Source organism: Neomonachus schauinslandi, chromosome 2 (assembly GCF_002201575.2).
Source record: "Neomonachus schauinslandi chromosome 2, ASM220157v2, whole genome shotgun sequence".
NCBI classification, from domain to species: domain Eukaryota; kingdom Metazoa; phylum Chordata; class Mammalia; order Carnivora; family Phocidae; genus Neomonachus; species Neomonachus schauinslandi.
In genome coordinates this window covers 138,873,314-138,893,178 of record NC_058404.1, presented here as the reverse complement: position 1 = coordinate 138,893,178, position 19,865 = coordinate 138,873,314, and the positions used below count along the sequence as shown (strand labels likewise).

General features: G+C 34.5%; 1 protein-coding gene across 2 annotated transcripts in view; it reads left to right on the top strand.

The window, feature by feature from the left end:
* CFAP299 (cilia and flagella associated protein 299) overlaps positions 1–19,865 on the top strand; it is a 565,740-nt gene that overhangs the window by 246,342 nt on the left and 299,533 nt on the right. The window lies entirely within an intron of this gene.

Genomic DNA, 19,865 nt, shown 5'->3' with positions numbered 1-19,865 from the left:
TGTATGTGTGTATATATGTGTGTGTAAGGAGGGAGAGAAAGAGAGGATGATGGAAAGGAGAGAGAAAAAGAAAATGTTGGGTGAAAATGTTTCATGATAAAATTCAATTCTCAAATGACTTGGGATTTACCTACATTTTAAATTTATTTTAATCGTGTATTTGAAGTCCACATGCTGTGTGAGACTTTTATTTATTTATTTATTTTTAAAGATTTTATTTATTAATTTGACAGAGAGAGAGAGCGAGAGCAGGAACACAAGCAGGGGGAGTGGGAGAGGGAGAAGTAGGCTTCCCGCAGAGCAGGGAGCCCGATGTGGGACTCGATCCCAGGACCCTGGGATCATGACCTGAGCCGAAGGCAGACGCTTAACGACTGAGCCACCCAGGCACCCATGTGTGAGACTTTTAAATCAGGGCTTATAATTCAATATAAAGAAATGTATAGATGAATTTCCTGGAAAAGTTTCCAAGGGCTTTTAAAATACATATATTTGCTTTTAGGATACATATATTTGCTACTTGAGTTCCTTACTATGTCCAGCAACTTACAGTTGTGTTAGGGAAAAAAAAAAAGGTTTACATTATTTTAAATAATGTGACTTTGTAAATAAATAGGACCCTTGCCTTGTGTGTAATTATTCACATTGGCAAAATTTTACTGTGAAATCAAAATGATATCCACAGCTATCAAAGTAGTGTTTTCTGTGATCTCATTTAACTGTGTTAAGGAATCTTGAGAAAATTGTCATTCTGTTTATGCAAATATTTCCAAGGTGAGGAAACTGTGTGGTGAGAATAAAAAGTTATTTTGGAAAATATCCTTTTAGAAATGTTTCACAGTTTGGTTTATAGGGTTTATTTTTTAAAGTATAAAGATTTTCACTTTTCTTAATGTTGGATTATTTCAAAGGATATTTCTTTAATATTAGATTAATTTTAAGCAATCCAGAGTAATAAATGTTAATTTTATTTTTATTTCTTGTTTATTTGTGAAGTGGGCCAAAGTAATAATGAAGTCTACAATAGTGTTTTGGAGCAGTTTTAGTTTTATAGAAAAATTAAGAGGAAGCCATTGAGATTTCCCATATACCTCCTGCCCCCACACGTGTACAGCTGTGTCACCCAACCGGAGTGGTGTATTTGTTATAACTGATGATCCTTGACAATCAAAATCACCCCAAATCCAGAGTTTTGCAATCCATTCACTCTTGGTGTTGTACAGTCTATGCATTTGGACAAATATATAATGACATATGTCTATCATTATAGTATTATACAGAGTATTTTCACTGCCCCCAAGTCCTTGGTGTTAGGTCTATTCATCCATTTCCCTTAATCTCTGGCAACCTCTGATCTTTTTACTGTCTCCATAATTTTGCCTTTTACAGAATGTCATGTAGTTAGAATATAGTCATATAGTCATTTAGTATGTAGCCTTTTCACATTGGCTTCTTTCACTTAGTAATATGCGTTTAATTTCCCTCCATATCTTTTCATGGCTAGATAGCTCATTCCTTTTGAGTTCTGTATATCCCATTGTCTGGATGTACCATAATTTATTTATCTGCTTACCTACTGAAGGACAGCTTGTTTGCTTCCAAGTTTTGGCAGTTAGGAATAAAGCACATCTGTGTGCAGGTTTTTGTGTGGACATAAGTTTTCAGGTAACCATCAAGGTAAACATCAAGCAGTGCTATAATGATTTTTTTTCATGATGCAATTAATTTTGCAATTTTTTTTATTTGGCATTTGTAGCATTTTTTATAATTTCTATTTTATGTGTAGGAGTATGGTTTGGTCACTTTCCCATAACACCTAGCCTGTCTGTATATTTGCATGTTTGTATGCTACATTCTGAGTTTTTGTGTCCCTGTACCTACTAATGGATTTTGTCCGGTAAAATAACTTTTTGAGGGTCAAAAATGAATAAAGTGAAAAGAAGCCAAAAGTTCTAAACTGTTTTTGAACAAATCAAATGCATTTTAGTAGTTCTGTCCTTCTGTTAGTCGTATCTGGGCACCATTTTGCCCATGGGAAATTTCTTAAGAGTTTAAAAAGGCTGAATAATACTCATTAGTGTCTATGGATTTTCCGACAGTTTGTGTGCTTATTTAATCTTTATAGTTTATGAGGTAGTTCTAAGTAATTTATTAATTGAAGAGATTCTGGTTTCCCTTTATAGGTCCTCTTTCTGGTCACATTAAGAACTTCTTTAATAGATGCTCTAATAAAAATAAGTAATACCAGTGAGGTGTGGAGGGAAATGAGAGTCTGGTTTCTGTTCATAGAAGACATTACTTTGATTTCACTGGAGTGAATAGCCCTGAGCTCATCTGAACATAGTACTGAAGTGGTGAAAAGATGCACATTTAAGGAAAAGAGAGCAACTTTTTTTCCAGCTTTATTGAGGTACAGTTGGCAAATAAAAAGTGTGTATATTTAAGGTGTACAGTGTGATGATTTGATATAATACACATTGTGAATGATTACTTCAATAAGCTAATTAACAAGCTAATGAACCCATCCATCATTTCACATAGTTACTTTTCATGTGTGTGTGAGAACACAAGATTTACTCTCAGCAGGTTTCAAGTAAACAATACAGTATTATGAACTACAGTTACCAGGCTGTACATTAGATTCCCAGAACCTATTCATCTTATAACTGAGTTTGTGACCTTTGACTAATTTCCATTCCCCCTACCCCCAGCTCCTGGCAACCACCATTTTCTCTTTGCTTCTATGAGTTTGATTGTTTTAAGATTCCACAAATAAGTGAGATCATGCAGTATTTATTTATCTTTCTGTGTCTGTCTTAATGTCACTCAGCATAATGTCCTTGAGATTCATTCATATTATCACAGATGGCAGGATTTTCTTCTCTTTAATGGGTGAGTGATATCCCATAATAATATTTTTCTGGCTGAATAATGTATATGTACATTACACACATACAGTGGAATATTATATGTACCACATATTCTTTATCCATTCAACTGTTGATGGACACTTCAGTTTCCATATCTTGCCAATTGTGAATAGTGCTGCCGTGAACATGGGAGTACAGATACCTCTTTCACATCCAGGATGGGACTGCTGGATCATATGGCAGTTATATTTTTAATTTTTTGAGGAATTTCCATATTGTGTTTTTATACTGGCTGTACTGATTTACAGTCTTACCAACAGCTGTACAAGGATTCCCTTTACTCCACACCAACACTTACCATCTTTTGACTTTTTGATAGTACCATTCTAACAGGTGTGAGGTGATATCTCATTGTGGTTTGATTTGCATTTTCCTGATGATGAGTGATGTTGAGCCCATCTTCATATACCTGTTGTCCATCTGTGTATTTTTTTAAATGCCTATTCAGTGCTTTTGCCCACTTTTTAACCAGGTTATTTATTTGCTGTTGAGTTGTATCAGTTCCTTATATAATTTGGATATTAACTTCTTATCAGATACGTGGTTTTCAAATATTTTCTCCCAAAAGAGAGTAAATTCTAACAAACTGTTATGCTACTTTAATGCCTATAGACCAATAGCCACTTCTTGATTTTATCTCCTATTCTATCTTGTGTATTTCCTACAACTCTCATTACATACTTCCTTACATTGTAGTAAGTAATATTTAACATCTATCTTCTTTACATTTTTAATATTCTTTAACTCAGTTTCTAAGCCCATCAACTTAAAAATAATGGTACAAAATGTTTGTTGGTTTAATTAGTCAATATAATTTAAAATGTTAAATATTTTAAATGTAAAAATATCTTAATGTTTTATCAGAATGGACTTAAAGCTAAAAAGTCCTTTGGGACCTTATTTTTGATACCACAAAATCTGCAAAAGTGATATAAGCCTCAATGTAAACCTGTGGTTCTTATTAAATGATCATTATAAAGGCTTTTATACCCAGGTTGCTATCTTAAATCTTGTTATTAGCCTAGAAACTTGCTGGCAGATGGGTTTTATCAGTCATGGTTAAATTACTTTGGGTGGCCCGTAATCATTATGTCATTATCAATCGCAGGATGAGCTGGTCATACTATTTGTAATTTCACTAAGTTGTTCTATCGGCTCTCCAGAAGTCAATGCAAATAAATGGGTTCCAAACCCCTTCGGAACACACTGTAAATCTTTGTAACTTCATGGCCAAATGGTAAACCGCAGGACCACATGACTCAATTCCCTTGAGACAGTCATGTTATTCCTGTCAGATTTTTCTTCCCTCATTCATCAGCTGGAGGCTTTCATCTCCCTTTAAAGTCATGGCCTTTCAAGTAGGGGTGAAATTACACCTGTCAGTAATAAATGTTCCCAGTACTCTCTATCATTCTGTCATTTCACAAAAGACATTAAAAGTAAGTCATAGCCTATTCCATTTTTATTTAGCAATACTTTTGTTTTTCTTTTCTCTCTAGTACTTTTAAATACCTTCCAGTTATGTAATTGTTGAGAGTATTTTTAAAATATCCACCTACATTGAGGAATGATATCGAAACATTGGGATATTAGCTTCTGTGTGAGTTATACATTATATTCAGTAACTATATTAAGCTTATTTGACAGAAAGACTTAGCTGTATACATAATCTACAACGGCAATCTAAATGTGCCCCTTAGCACACTTGTTCTGTTTATTTTTTCTACATTACGCTCTGATAACTTTGTGGTTGCTTGTAATACCATACAGCAGGTGCACCTGGGCAGCCACCATTTTATTTACACAGAGAACAAAGTTAATGTTTTATCAAATGCAGGCCACACCTGGGTTGGGACATTAGTAGGAAGCAGAGTTCAAATCAAAGTTGCAATTTGCTCTTAGCCTGATATTTGAACTCCGTTGAGCAAACTCTTTTGAGTTCTCTTGAAAGTTTGAGGACTTGGTCTCTTAACTCCCCATTAACCAAAGGATGAAAGCCAGAAGACTGAATACATTACCCATAATGCTAGTACTCACTATGGTAGGTCTTGCTTTAAACAAGGAAAATAACTGAATTGTGTCATTACTGCCCACACCATACACTGTCCCAGGCAGAGAATGCTTTAAAAACAAATGTATTTGGCCTGATGTACCTGAGTGTGAGGGGAAAAGTTTTAATCAATGCCCTAAAACTGAGCTAGAGGAACAAATGAATATTGTGTGAATTTCACAGATTGCTGATGATGGTCATGCTCTAAAGGTTTGTTGGTGGTGGTGTTGATATCTCTCAAGGAGAAAGTATGTGCCAGTTGTTTTTAGATTAGTGATACAGCTAAGAATACATGAATACAATTAGCCACCCACAATTGCTAGCAAAACATCTTTAATAGAACATACAGGACATATTTAATTCCTCTATTTCTATATCTTGTTTTTTTACCCTCCTTCTTTCACATAAGGAGAAAAATAACACAGTAAAATAAAAATCAGAGCCTAAAACTTCGTAAAAAGGGTGGATTAACCCAGCTTGTTACTAAACTGAAGAATTTATCTCAAAAGCACAATGTGAATTTAATTTCACTGGAAATGGTTACATTAGAGTTTGATGAGAAAAAAACAGAAGTATCTGTCAAGCCTAATCAAGTAACATCCTTATTTAGAGAAACAACTTCATCCATATGTAAGGCTGAAAATAAATTACTATTATTTAATAATTATGTTTTCTGAAATATCTATATCTGTATAAATAATTTGTGAAAATTGAATTATCCCTATTTATTCCCCAAATCTTTATACTGAGTAATCTTCTGTAGTTCAATTTAAAGTGTCCACTAATACTTCCACTTAAATAGAGGTTGAACTTAATACCCTCAGTCCTCTGAATTAAGTATGAAATGCCTCTGACCATGCCAAACCCTAACATTGTGGCCTTGGGCTCTCACTCCAAGTCTTCTATTTCATATATGGTTCTTAACAAGCTTGTTTCCCTGTTTTATTTACCTTTAGAAGATAAGCATCAAATTAAAAGAATTATGTACAATAGTTAGGAAAGAAAGACTAAATAGCCAAGGAGAGAAGGGAAAAGTAACAATGATGTGCTGGACATATTCTGAGGCAGTTGCACATTTAATCCCTCAAACCCTTCATGTGGCACATTACTTATTTCACAAATAAGTATGCTAAGGCAAAGGACATATGGCAGGCAATTCCCCCAAGGCTAGGAAGTAGCAGAATTGGGATACTCACTCGGGGTATTTTACCTTAAGCCAGTGGTGGATGCTTACAGAGATGACGTACGTCACCTATACAAGCTTATTTATTTGAGAGAGAGAGAGAGAGCACACAAGCAGGGGGAGTAGCAGAGGGAGAGGGAGAAGCCTGGTGTGGGACTCGATCCCAGGACCGCAGGAGCATGACCTGAGCCGAAGGCTGAGGCTTAACCGACTGAGCCACCCTGGTGCCCCACCTATATAAGTTTAAATGTTGTCTAGTATATTTGTTGGAGCAAGAAATAGAGAATCCATTTTAGGAAGATCCATAGAAATGGTTAAAATATACAGAGCTTTGAAGTTATTGACATCATGTCTTTTGTGGAACCTCTCATTTTCTAAATATAATTAATACATTATTTTACACATTTTTGTTGTCCTTGCTTGAAACATTTAGCTCTGAAATGGATGTCACACTTATGATGTCTCAAATAAATTTAAATAACTCAATTTTTTTAACTCAATTTATAATAAGCCCAAATTACATTATTTTCAAAATTTTCTTTCCAATATTATGTATGTGTCACCTATATAATATCAGGGCAAATAATAGCACTTGTCCATTCCCCACCCCCACCCACCAAATTTCAGCTGGCTTTTATGTTTTACTGATATGCACATATGCCACATTGTAGTATTTTACAGAAACAACCTACAAATCACCTGCATGAGAATCACCCTTGTTACTTTTGTAGAAAGCTGAATTAGGTCATCAGGGATTGGGGCTTAAGAGCACAGTGTCTGAGAACCATTGCCTTTCAACATCATTTCTCTTTGTACTTTAAGATGATGGTGCTTTGCAGCTGACTGCATTTTACAATCCATGTGCACCTGCAAAGAGTAATGCTTGAGCAAAACACTGTTGACTGAAACAAAAATGATGGGGAAAACCAAAGTCTGTCTTCAGCTTATGAATGATCATTGTTGGCCATGCTCTTCCCTAGACCTTTGCCACAGAAAAGCAGGCAGGCACATGTTTGATTAATTCTCTCCAATTATTTTAAGTATTACAGTTATTCCCCAATTAATATGAAGCTGGGTTTTGTTCATTGATGCTATTGTTCATGGGTCGCTGTCCTATCTGTTAAGTACATTTCTAATTTGTATTCAATTTTTCCTCTCTAGTGTGTATAGCATATTGATTTACAAGTTCATTTCACCCCAAAGTCAAGTTAATGTCAGTTTGCCCTGAAATTATGCTATTCCTTCCATACTAACAGGGACAGTTGTGATTAAAATTAACTGCTACTTTAGAATATTTTAAGTCTCAAGAGGTCATTCAAAGCAAATGGAAAGTTTGTTCCTGACAGAAAGTGTCCTAAGAGGTGCATTTGTGTGACTAATAATGCCCTGCTCCCAGTAGCTCAGTATTTCATAGAGATGACAGCCAGTCCATGCCATTGGTGAGGCGCTGACTCTCAGTTAAGGCACTTCTATTGAAAAGGAGACCTTGACGTAATAGACATCCCAGATTGTCTAATTAGAGAAGATGGCTCTGATTTGATGTGGGTAATTGGGAAGAACTGGGAGCAGGTCTTCTGCTGGAGAAGCATGTGGTCTATGTGTTCTTGGAAGTCTGGCTACACTACAGAAAAATTAGGAGGCAAGGTTAATATAGTTTAACAGAGAAATTAGAAGATGAGGATAATGTTTGTTTGTTTGTTTAAACTTGGAAAATTCAATGCTGACAAATGCTGTAATGTGGCTCTTTCTAAATGTGCTTACAGGTATTGAATTTCAGTGAGTTAGTCCCATTTACCAAAAATTTTATAAAAGCATTGCATACACATACTATTAAAGTGTTGTTTGAGGTCGACATGTTTCAAAATGGCTTCTGATCAGAAGAGAAAAACATAATTTTCCTGTCAATGTGCAGGATACAACTTTGTTGCATTTATAACAAAACCTTATCAGTATAATTATAGCCTCAACTTTCCCATTTCCTTATTGATATACTTAAATATCAACTAATTTTATTTTAAAATAAATACCATGTTATATTTTAGATTTCTTCAGTGGTAAAGAATATTAAAACTTCATTTGTATTTTAATAATATATTGAAAAATCTCTGTATTTTTATTGCATTAACACTTTCCTGTCCTCTGTATAGCCAGTAAATTTTGGCTAATACTGAGAACCAAAGCTCCTAATATTTACTAACATGAGCAAATTCGTTTACCAGACTTTGGGAACTCTGGTTTGAGCTTAGGGGACTGCAAACACAGTGCACAATTTAGAAATTACTGGCTATTTACTGGTCAAACATTGTTCATTGTCTAGGTAAATAGTGATATGGAAGCAAACTTGTACAAGTGCAAAGTAAATAACAATGTGTTTACCTTTTTTCTAGTATTTCCATCTATTTATAACAAAGTATTATGTCTATTAGAATTCAAACTTTTTTTTACAAAATAAAGCTTAAGAATATTTTAATACCTAACTGCAATGCATCTATTTTGAAAAACTGACACCACAGATTCCCCCTGAGGTGGACATGCACTTTGAAACTTCTAGCAAAATAAATAAATAAAATAAAAAACAATTTAAAAATAAAAGAAACTCTAGCAAAAATAGCTTAGAAGTAATGTGTATCTTCCATATTTCACTCAGCAACCTCTTCAAGACCTTTAGGACATTATTGGAAGAAACCACAATATTGCTTATGGTCATGGAGTAGAGTAGGATTTAGCTGGGTGGGTATCTGGGCCCTCAATACATTCTTCAAAGTTTAGCATCTTGGAGGTCACCCTCAACTCCATTTCTTCAGCTGTTAGGGAGCTGGTAATTAGCATTAATTATTCACTGCTTAGTTACTAACCCTCTCCAGAAAGGGGAGCTATTTCTTTTAACTGGTCAATACAACCTGTTATCTCACATCTTAACCTCACATAAAATTATAAAAAAATGTCCTATTGTATTGTTTCGAATCCTATTTCCATGTAAGTTTTATTTGTGTGTCCTCCCAAGTAAACTGTAAACTTTCATCTGTGTATTTTGGGTGCCAAGCCTGAAACCAGACCAGAGTGGTCCTTCTTTGTGAGCCCAGGCCTTCTGGCTGTTTGCAGACATATAAAATGATGATGAAGGTTTAAGAATTATATATGAAGCATCTCATGGTCATGGATGAAAGTCAAGTCTGGAAGGAATAAGCTTTATTTTTTCAGGTCTTTGAAGAAAAAAATAAAAGGTAGAGCGAGGTGTACTTCTTGGAATTAAGAAGTAAGAGGTATTGCATGAAGTCAAGCTTTTTTTACAGAAAAAAATATCATCTACAACATGTAAAAATTTTATCTCATGCCATGTAAGTAAAGAGAGTGAAGAGTTTTTCTCAAACAGATACATGGCACTTAAGGACAACCAAGTAAGTGCTTTGATAATTATTCAATATAATTCTTTCAAGTTTGTGGTCAAGTTTTCTTATATTCAAAAGTTTACCATGATACAAAAAAAAGGTAAGGACCTCTACCGTGTTAGAAAAAAAAAAGAGAGATATATAAAAATAATTTAGAGGTAAGATGATACGAAGTAAATATCAATGAATCTTAGAAGATAAAATGGAAACATAAATTTAAATCATATGAAAATAATTGAGGAAGCAGGAATGGAGTTCTTTTTTGGAGGGTCTTGCAGCCAAATCAGCCACATGAACTCTCATTATTTCCATGATTTTTATTACTAGTAAATAAAAAAAATGCATTAAGTCAATTTTTCCCAATCCAGTTGAGGGTGATGTGGCTAATAACAAGTAGATTTTTATGTAGGTGTAATGAGGATGTACTATATTATGAATAAAACAGGCTATTAATTAAAGACTCCAAATAAATACTTTCCAATAGAAATGGAATAAAATTTTAATTTAAAGTACACGTGAAACCAACGTAAAATTATTCATTAAAAAATAGAGGAAGTGTGGCATCTATATATATAATATTTATTACTCTTTCGGGTTCCTGGACCCAATTCCAATGTGTGTGTGTGTGTGTGTGTGTGTGTGTGTGTGTGTAGGCTTCCCCATACCAACAAGCAATTCTTGGACACCAGGAGAATTCAACTCAATTCTGACACTGTCTACCTAGAGATAGCATCAGATTCCACAGGCAAAGGGCTCAGTTCCACAGACTGCCCTCTACCTCAGATGCCAATCACAAACTCAGGTTATTACCTGTACTTCTGATGGACTGACTTTAAATCAGTGGTTCCCATGACCCCTCCTTGGGTTCAGTTCATTTGCTAAAATGGCTCATGGAACTCAGGAAAACCTATTTATTCACTAGATTACTGATTTATTACAAAGGATATTAAAGAATACAAATGAACAGCCAGATGAAGAGATACATAGGGTGAAGTCCTGAACAAAGGGGCTTCTGTGCTCTGGGAGCTTGGGACCTGACATGGTGGAAGCATTCCGGTTTCTTGACTAGAAGCTCTCAGAACCCTCTCCTTTTGGGTTTTTATAGAGGCATGATTGATTAACTCATTGAAAATTGGTGATTGATTCACTCATTGACAATTGGTGATTGATTCAACCTCTAGCTCGCTACCTCCCTGGGAATCTGAGGTGGAATTGAAGGCTCCAATCCTCTAGTCATGGTTGGTTCCCCGGGCAACCAGCCCCCATGCTTGGGTGCTTTCCAAAAGTCACTTCATTATCATAAACCCAGTTATTGTGGAAAAGGGGCTTGTATGAATGACATGACATCTATTTCAGCTTTATGGATCAGAAGCATTTTCAGGAACTGAGGACAGGTGACCAAATACTATAGTAAAAGATGCTCCCATTACTCTTACAGGTCAGGAAATTCCAAGGCTTTGAGGAACTGTGAACCAGGAACTGTGGGTGAAGACCAAATATATAAGAGAAATTTATTTCAGTCATCTGAATAACCAAATAAATATATTTCTTATAAATCATAGTAACACAATTACTAAAGTGATCTTTGGTTACCTATCACTTTTCAAGTCATCCAAAAGTCAGGGACAATTTTCAGTGATTGAATGTTTTATTTTACTAGTAGGTAATTGGTTGACTTCTCTGAATGTGTGAAAATACAAACTAAGGTGTGGGGGGAAAAATTACTTCTAGGGCATTAAAGTCCAGATAGAATTAGTTTATTCTCTGAGTAAATATTTGTGAAGGATTCCTACTCCAGTTCACAGTTTTTTTTTTTTCTGGTAAGTTAGGAATGGATCACCTATCAAAACTCATTGAATCAAAATGACACCAGGTGGCAGTGGCCTACTCAAGGGGGCGTCCTTGCAGGGCCACTGGGGGGCCTTCATTTAGAGTTGACATTCTATTCCCTTGTTAAAATTTTTGATAATTGAACTGCCTGCTTAAGAGACATGGGATTTTCTGAATACATTTAGTGTTGAAAAACATATAATGACTCATTTCCATGACCTTTATTATGCTCTGCAATTTTAAAAGAAGGAAAAAAGAAACCTATGAGAAAAAAAGCACCCAACGATGTATTTATTATATATTATGCACCTCAGTGACCTAACTTGATGTCTTACGTATATTATGTAGTTAAATATTCAGTAGATATTTAATACTCTTGAAGGACCGAATACAGTGGTGTATTTGGCCTCATCTAAAAACACAGTGCAAATAGGCATTTACTAAGCACCTATTAAACTCTTACTTTCCAGTCTCCTGTTGCTGGATGTGATGATTTATTTGATCTTCCTATGTCAAGTATCTGTCCACACATATATTTTATGTTTAGGCATATATTCCAGGGTGATTGTGTCTAATTAAGTGATTTTGAATATCTCTTTCCTTATTGCAAGGGGCAATAGTGAGAGGATTTGTCATGATGCTCTTAACTGTCCATTTTCACTGTGAAAATGAATAATCTTTAAGATTATTATTTTCTAATTTCCATAGGAACATATTGATGTATTAATGAATGATATCATCAACCATCAGAAGCATGGAGAGAATAATATAATATGGAATTATGGAAACAATTTTTATATATGTCATGTGTACTTCATTACATTTGTTCATACTTATTTCATTGTTACTGTTTTTTTTATTGAATGCTATATATTTTTGAGTTACATTTATGGAAAGTGATGCAAAAAAAAAATGCTCCCATTAGTACCTACATGACTGAACACCTGAAGGCAGAGCACAGTGATCGAGATGATGCAGTAAATTTATAAACAAGAATCTTTAGGGTTCAGGGCTTCCCATTACCCTTACCTTTTGGTAAGAGCAGTAATACAATGTATAACTTTATTTATGGTTGGCTCATCAGTGGATGACTCCAGAGAAGAATGAAGAGAACACTTTGTTGGAAAGGGGGTGATGGTGGAGGTGCCGGGGATGTCATGGTGATGAAGGAGATGTTGTTTTACTCTCAGAGACAGCAAGGAAGATTTCTGAAAAGGCTTTGTGATTGAGAATCCCTGATTTTCTCCAACAATGTCCATGTAACAGCTTGAAATGAATTGAACAAATCTTTCATTTGTATTTTGTCCTTAGTGTTTGATCTACAATTGAGTGAATTTAAACTATGTTACTGTTGCTTCAAGGTGATGGCTTCATTCCTGATGCTATGCTGATAAATTCAGTTTGGTCACCTTATTCCTGTCATCATTCTCATCGCTTGACTTAATTAGTTTGAGGTCATGTTTAATCAGCTTTATACTGACTGACTGGTAATCTCTCCTGTCTCTTTTGTCTCTTTATACCTATTCCCTACAGGAAGTGAGAGCACTGGCTTTGGAATAACATAGATCTGGGTTCAAATTTTGGCTTAGCTATTTTCTGGCTGTGAGACTTTTGGCAATTTACCTTCTATAAACCTTATTTTCCTGGTCTATAAAATGAGAGAAACACTATCTGCCTTTGGGGTTTGTCGGTAATGAAAACTAAATAGTACAAGTATATAAAGCACCTGGCCTACAATGAATATTTAAATAAACTGAAGCTGCTATTCTGTGACTGCTACTTTCAGGCTCTGCACCCTCTCAACAGCTCCATCCACTTCATCATCCGCAAGTGACATTTAACAAAGTCATTGACACCATTTTCTACTGGTCCCCAGTGGGTATTTCCAGTAAAGTGCTTCCCTTCTTTAATTATTGCCTTAAATATTTGATATATCATGAAAAATATTTCCTAGGATCCAGTTACAGTTTTGAAGCCAGACCTAATTTTTTCTAAGATGCTCTGAAGTGTGTGCTGTGAATGTTGCCACATGAAGATTACATCTTTCCTTTTCCCTAGGAGTGGGCTTGGACTATTGAATACCCCTTAAGTGAGTAGTTATGTTATGAAATTTAGGAAAGATTAAATATCATAATCATTAAAAATTATTTTGGACTCACTGAGTAAAAAACTCAGTTAAAGGCAAACATTGAGTATCCTGGGATGAATGAGACAGATTTTCACTAGAAGATCTTAGTGTCATTATATGTTTACCCGTAATTAATACTACATGATAAATGCTTCAAATGAGGTGTGAATCAAGTGCTGGGGCATTCAGAAAAGGAAGACCTTTGGCCTCCTTTTTAGGGAAGTATGAATTTTTTAGGCCATTGGGAGAGGTGGGGGCTTCTGAGAGGAATGTGTTAGGGAAAAAGAAAATATTTCAGGTGGAGGAGCCAATAGGGAGAAAGATCTAGAGTTTTAGAGTGAAACGTTGTGTTAGGAATGTTGTGGCTGTGGAGGTAAGTTGGGGTCATATCGTATAGGACAGGAGTGTCAGTGCTGTGCTTAGGAATCGGATTCTTTCCTCTAAGCTCAGCAAATAATTGGGTTCTTTAATGCACAGATTTGTCATGGTTATTTTTATTAGAATAATAATTTTCCTGGTCATGGAAGAGGAGAAACTGATAATGTGGGAGACTAAATGGGAGACTGTTGCAATAGTCCAGGTGGGAGAAGACCTAAGATGAACTAAAAAGGGCAGTAACATTGAATAGAAATACAGTAGTTCAGGTGTAATGTGAACTATACAGCTAACTGCTGTTTTCCTCTTCAGATCAAAACAGAATGATTTTCCCTGCCCTGTGGCCCTGCTATGTGGATCAGGCCATCCCAGGTTGTGTTAGATGAAATAATATTGATCAACATTCTGTTTTGAATCTCAGTATGCCAAAATTTTCATTCTTAGATAACAACACTTATATGGGCATCCTTTCTACAAGTACCTCATTCATCACTGTTAACTTCATTGGCCTTTATTATTTTCCTTATCAATATGTTTTTTAAAATAGCTTGCATTTCTATTTGGGATAGCACAGAGTTCATGTTTAAAACACCAACTCTGCTCCAAACAATAACAGTGAGAGATGAAAATGAAGAAAATTGAAAAGATATAGCTGGCTAAAAAACAAGATCGATAGCTCTATAAGTCAGAAATACCAAGTTTTGAGTGAGTCTAAAACTACAGTCTGCTAGGGTCCAGTTGCTGAGTCATATGATCTAAAAAGTCTCTATGCAATACTTGAAACTAGAGAGCGTGGGCTTATTGCTTTGTCTGAGATGGGAATGACTCTTGCCTAATCCAATTCCACTGAGAAAAGGTGGTTAGGATTATGATTGTGATTATGAGCCTGGGACTATGGCTTCGTAAGACACTGTAAGCCAAAGTAGGTGAAACACCAATAACTCCTTTTTTTTTTTAATTGGAAATGAGTCAAGTTGCCCATTGGTTTAGTGACTGAATCTGTTATTGCTGGTATTACCATAAAGAAAGAACTATTTTATGGTTTGGTTGTGGACTTAACTCATTAGGAGATTAAGTGGAAGGAGTTAAAATATAGAGGAATAAGGAAAGCATCTATTATATTTGATACAACTGATAAATTCAGGTTAAGTCTTAAAAATTGAAAACATACATTTACTTTCCTGCAAGTTGATGGACTAAAATAACGTGAAACACTTCATATAAATATATATAATATTTATATAATATTTAATATTCTCCCTACACCCGGAATTTGTATATATTTCTTTGACAAAGATGTATATAGGGCAATTAAAAGAAAATGATCATTAACTAGTGAAACAAACAAAAAACCCAGAGTCTCTTTTTTTAAAAAATTTTATTATGTTAATCACCATACATTACATCATTAGTTTTTGATGTAGTGTTCCATGATTCATTGTTTGCATATAACATCCAGTGCTCCATTCAATATGTGCCCTCTTTAATACCCATCACCAGGCTAACCCGTCCTCCCACCCCCTTCCCCTCTAGAACCCTCAGTTTGTTTTTCAGAGTCCGTAGTCTCTCATGGTTCGTCTCCCCCTCTGATTTCCCCCCTTCATTTTTCCGTTCCTACTATCTTTTTTTTTTTTTTAACATATAATGTATTATTTGTTTCAGAGGTACAGGTCTGTGATTCAACAGTCTTACACAATTCACAGCGCTCACATAGTGCATTTTATCATGGATTATGATTGCTTTAATTGTGTTAGCAGTAGTAAAAGCATTTTGGAAAATTAGAGTTATTGGACCATTTTCTCTATAGATTCATGTTGTAGTTCATTTTTTTTACAAAATAATTTCATTACAATATAAACATTTTTCAATAAAAATCATTTTCTTGTATCGAAATTATTTTTTAAACAATGTGGTTTTCTTTTCACAAGGGCCAAATATTGCCTAAGTTATTATTATTATTATTATTTTTTAAGATTTTATTTATTTATTTGAGAGAGAGAGAATGAGAGACAGAGAGCAGGAGAGGGAGGAGGGTCAGAGGGAGAAGCAGACTCCCTGCTGAGCAGGGAGCCCGATGTGGGACTCGATCCCGGGACTCCAGGATCATGACCTGAGCCGAAGGCAGTCGCTTAACCAACTGAGCCACCCAGGCGCCCTTGCCTAAGTTATTATTAAAACTTATTTATTTCCCCCTTTTCTCATATTAGTGTATTCACTCATTGATTCAATAAATCTACATTTTTCAGCATCTATTATGTGCCTAGCAAGTGCTAGTGCTGGTGATGAAACTTTGGGCAGTATCAACAAGTCTCTTGACATCATGGAAATTAATGCTCCATAGGAGAGATGGGCAATAAACAAGTGAACAAATGAATAAAATAGAGTGATAACTACAATACCCTGAAAGAAACAAAGATCAAGAATAATGGCTATGTGGGCAGACTAATTTACATATACATATGAGAATATATACATTTATCACTTTTCATGCATGTAATGAGAAATAAACTCAATTTTTAAATTTTATTTTATTATGTTATGTTAATCACCATACATCATTAGTTTTTGATGTAGTGTTCCATGATTCATTGTTTACGTGTAACACCCAGTGCTCCATTCAATACGTGACCTGTTTAATACCCATCACCAGGCTAATCCATTCCTCCTACCCCCCTCCCCTCTAGAACCCTCAGTTTTTTAGGAGAAGATGCTTTTTTGGAAGTTTCTTTGCATATATTCAACATTTAAGCATAATAGAACTAAAAAAATGTATTTTCAAATAAAATTTAAATATTTTCTAAAATATCACTGATAGAATTTTTTTACCCATTAATCTTATTTGTTAAAAAAAAAAGAGGAAAGAGCTTGAAAATAATCTACTTTATGAATAATGTAATTTCAGTAAGCACAATCCATATCATGCTGAAAACTCACCATATGATGAATGGACAATTTATATGAGTGACTTTTGAGATCACATTTAAACCTTATTAAACATTTACCAAAAGGATATATATTAAACATCATTTTCTTCTATTTAAAATGCCATTTTTAAAGAAATTTTAAATGTCTACCTTAACACTATTTTTTCTTCTTAAAATTGAGAAACATGTAAATCATATGCATTATGTTAGTAGACTTCTCTTTTCTCCTTAAAATGTGAACATGACTATTGGGGAGGGTATGTGCTATGGTGAACGCTGTGAATTGTGTTAAGACTGTTGAATCACAGACCTGTACCTCTGAAACAAATAATACATTATATGTTAAAAAAAAAAAAAAGAAGAAGAAGATAGCAGGAGGGGAAGAATGAAGGGGGGGAAATCGGAGGGGGAGACGAACCATTAGAGACTATGGACTCTTTAAAACAAACTGAGGGTTCTAGAGGGGAGGAGGGTGGGGGGATGGGTTAGCCTGGTGATGGGTATTAAAGAGGGCACATATTGAATGGAGCACTGGATGTTATATGCAAATAATGAATCATGGAACACTACATCAAAAACTAATGATGTAATGTATGGTGATTAATATAACATAATAATAATAAAAAAATGTGAACATGACTACTTACCTTTTAAATTACAGTTTAAAAATTACCATGCTAATTTTAATAAACCTTATAACTTGGTTTAATTTTCCATTCTTAGACACATTTTACTAGATTATGCCATAGCTTTAAGGTTTTATATATGGCAAGATACTATCAGGAATGTAGATAATTCCCTTTCTGAATTTTCTCTGACCTAATTAAGATTACAACTAAGCTGGTCATTAGAATAATAAAATCTTGCTCCTTTACTTTCTTCTGAATTTCATGGGGGAATAATTTATTTTTAACTCTAATGATTGTATATTTTACTCAGAGACCAAATTTGTACAATAATATCAGTTGTATTAGTGTGTTATATGCAGTATTTCCTGAAAATAATTAGTCTTAAATACAGGTTTTTTTCTTCAAGTTTTAATATTTTCCATCTTTAAACATTTTTAATAATATGGAGAACAGAATGAAAAATCATGGAACTATTAAAACAAAAACATGAATGTAAATTCTTGCTCACTGAGAGGAAAACTCTTGAGACAAAACAACATAATGGTAAAAAAAAAAAAAAAAGAGTAGGGATCTAGTGCTAGAGCTGGATGGAGCTCAGTTCACATCAGTTCTATGGCCAACCTCAGGCGAATCACTTCATCTCCTTGCTCCTCAGTTTCCTCCTGTGTAAAATAGAAAAAATATCTGCCTCAGAGTCTCATTTTCATTATATATATAATGGCATATTTAAAAGAGCGTGCTTGCTTATTTTATAAATACTATACTAATATTAGCTATTATTTTTTTTTTTTAAGATTTTATTTATTTGACAGAGAAAGACACAGCGAGAGAGGGAACACAAGCAGGGGGGAGTGGGAGAGGGAGAAGCAGGCTCCCCGCCGAGCAGGGAGCCCGATGCGGGACTCGATCCCGGGACTCCAGGATCATGACCTGAGCCGAAGGCAGTCGCCCAACCAACTGAGCCACCCAGGCGCCCTAGCTATTATTTTTAACATTTCCCACTTAGTTTTTTAAAACATTGTACCTTGATTACTATTATCATAAAGTAGTATGGCCTTAGAGCAGATAGATTGAATATGTGTGACAAAACACAATTTTTTGTTTAGTAGGCTACTATAATTGAATCATCAAATTGTACTGAAAAGTACAACCAGATCAGATCTTCTAATTTGAACTTTCTAAGATTCTAAAAGCATTTAGGGATTTTTTTTTTTTTTTTTTTAGTTCTTTGAAGACAGCATGATGAACATCTACTATCATTTAACCATAGTCTTATTAAAGTTATGGCTGACAGAGTTGCATTTAGTGAATGCCAGTTAAACTAGAATTGTGAAAATAGGAAAGATGTAGGACACCCTTCGTCTAACTTGAAATGAACAAAATGTGAATAATGAAATACTATTAATACTATGTATTCCACTGAGGTCATTGTAAATTATTCATTATGTTATCTTCTAAAGGAATTTAATATATGAAATGATGAATTATACAAAATTGTACTTTTCTTAATATAGGCATCCTTAATCTAGCATTATAAAATTCTGTAATTCTTAGAATTATAAAGTAGGGAATGAATTTTGTGCATGTTTATGGAAAATTTTTATGTATGACATTCCAGCTCATGTTGATGTTTACTGTAAGTAGAACTAAGCTGAAAACAGGTAAAATAGTGATTGTCATATATAGCTTTCCCCACAGAAAGTAGATTTCATGAAACAAAACTACCCCACAGAATACTGAATCGGGAATGAAATCTTCCTACTATAAGTTAAAGATCTAGAATTTGCCTTTTCCTTCCCTTTTTTCCTCCCTGCTACAAACAAGCATCCTATAACTAACAACCATTTTTATTTTTTTTACTTTACTTAATTTATATATAGTCAAAGTAAATAATACTCAAAGAAAATAGACTTACCTTTTAAAATTTTGTCAAAATATAGCATTTTACTAAAAGCTAAGATAAATTCTCCAAAACAAAATTGATCACAAGTTTAATATGTTGGTGACTGCTCTTTCTTCTATCCTCTGTGGCTTATTCTTAAAATTAATGAGAGAAATGTAAAGATATAATAAACAGTTTATTTCAATATTTTACATACTCATTTACATTTCCACAGCTGCCCTCAGATTCCTCTCATGTCATACAGCAGTAATTTGCTAGGAAGCAGACCTTTATGACCAATATTAGTATTGAAAGTAGCATTCATTTGTCAGTAGTATTCTAACAACTGTAGGCCCTCATTTATTCAACTTTACTACCTTAGGCAGCTGCAGAGAACTTGGAGATCTTAGATCTTCTGTTAAGTATGACCTTATGGATGATTGGGTAGTTTCACATTCTGTTAGGAATAGAAATTATATATTTTGTGGAAGAAACTTCACCTAAATTCACTAACACCCAAAGGAAATGTACCATGAAGAAAGCAA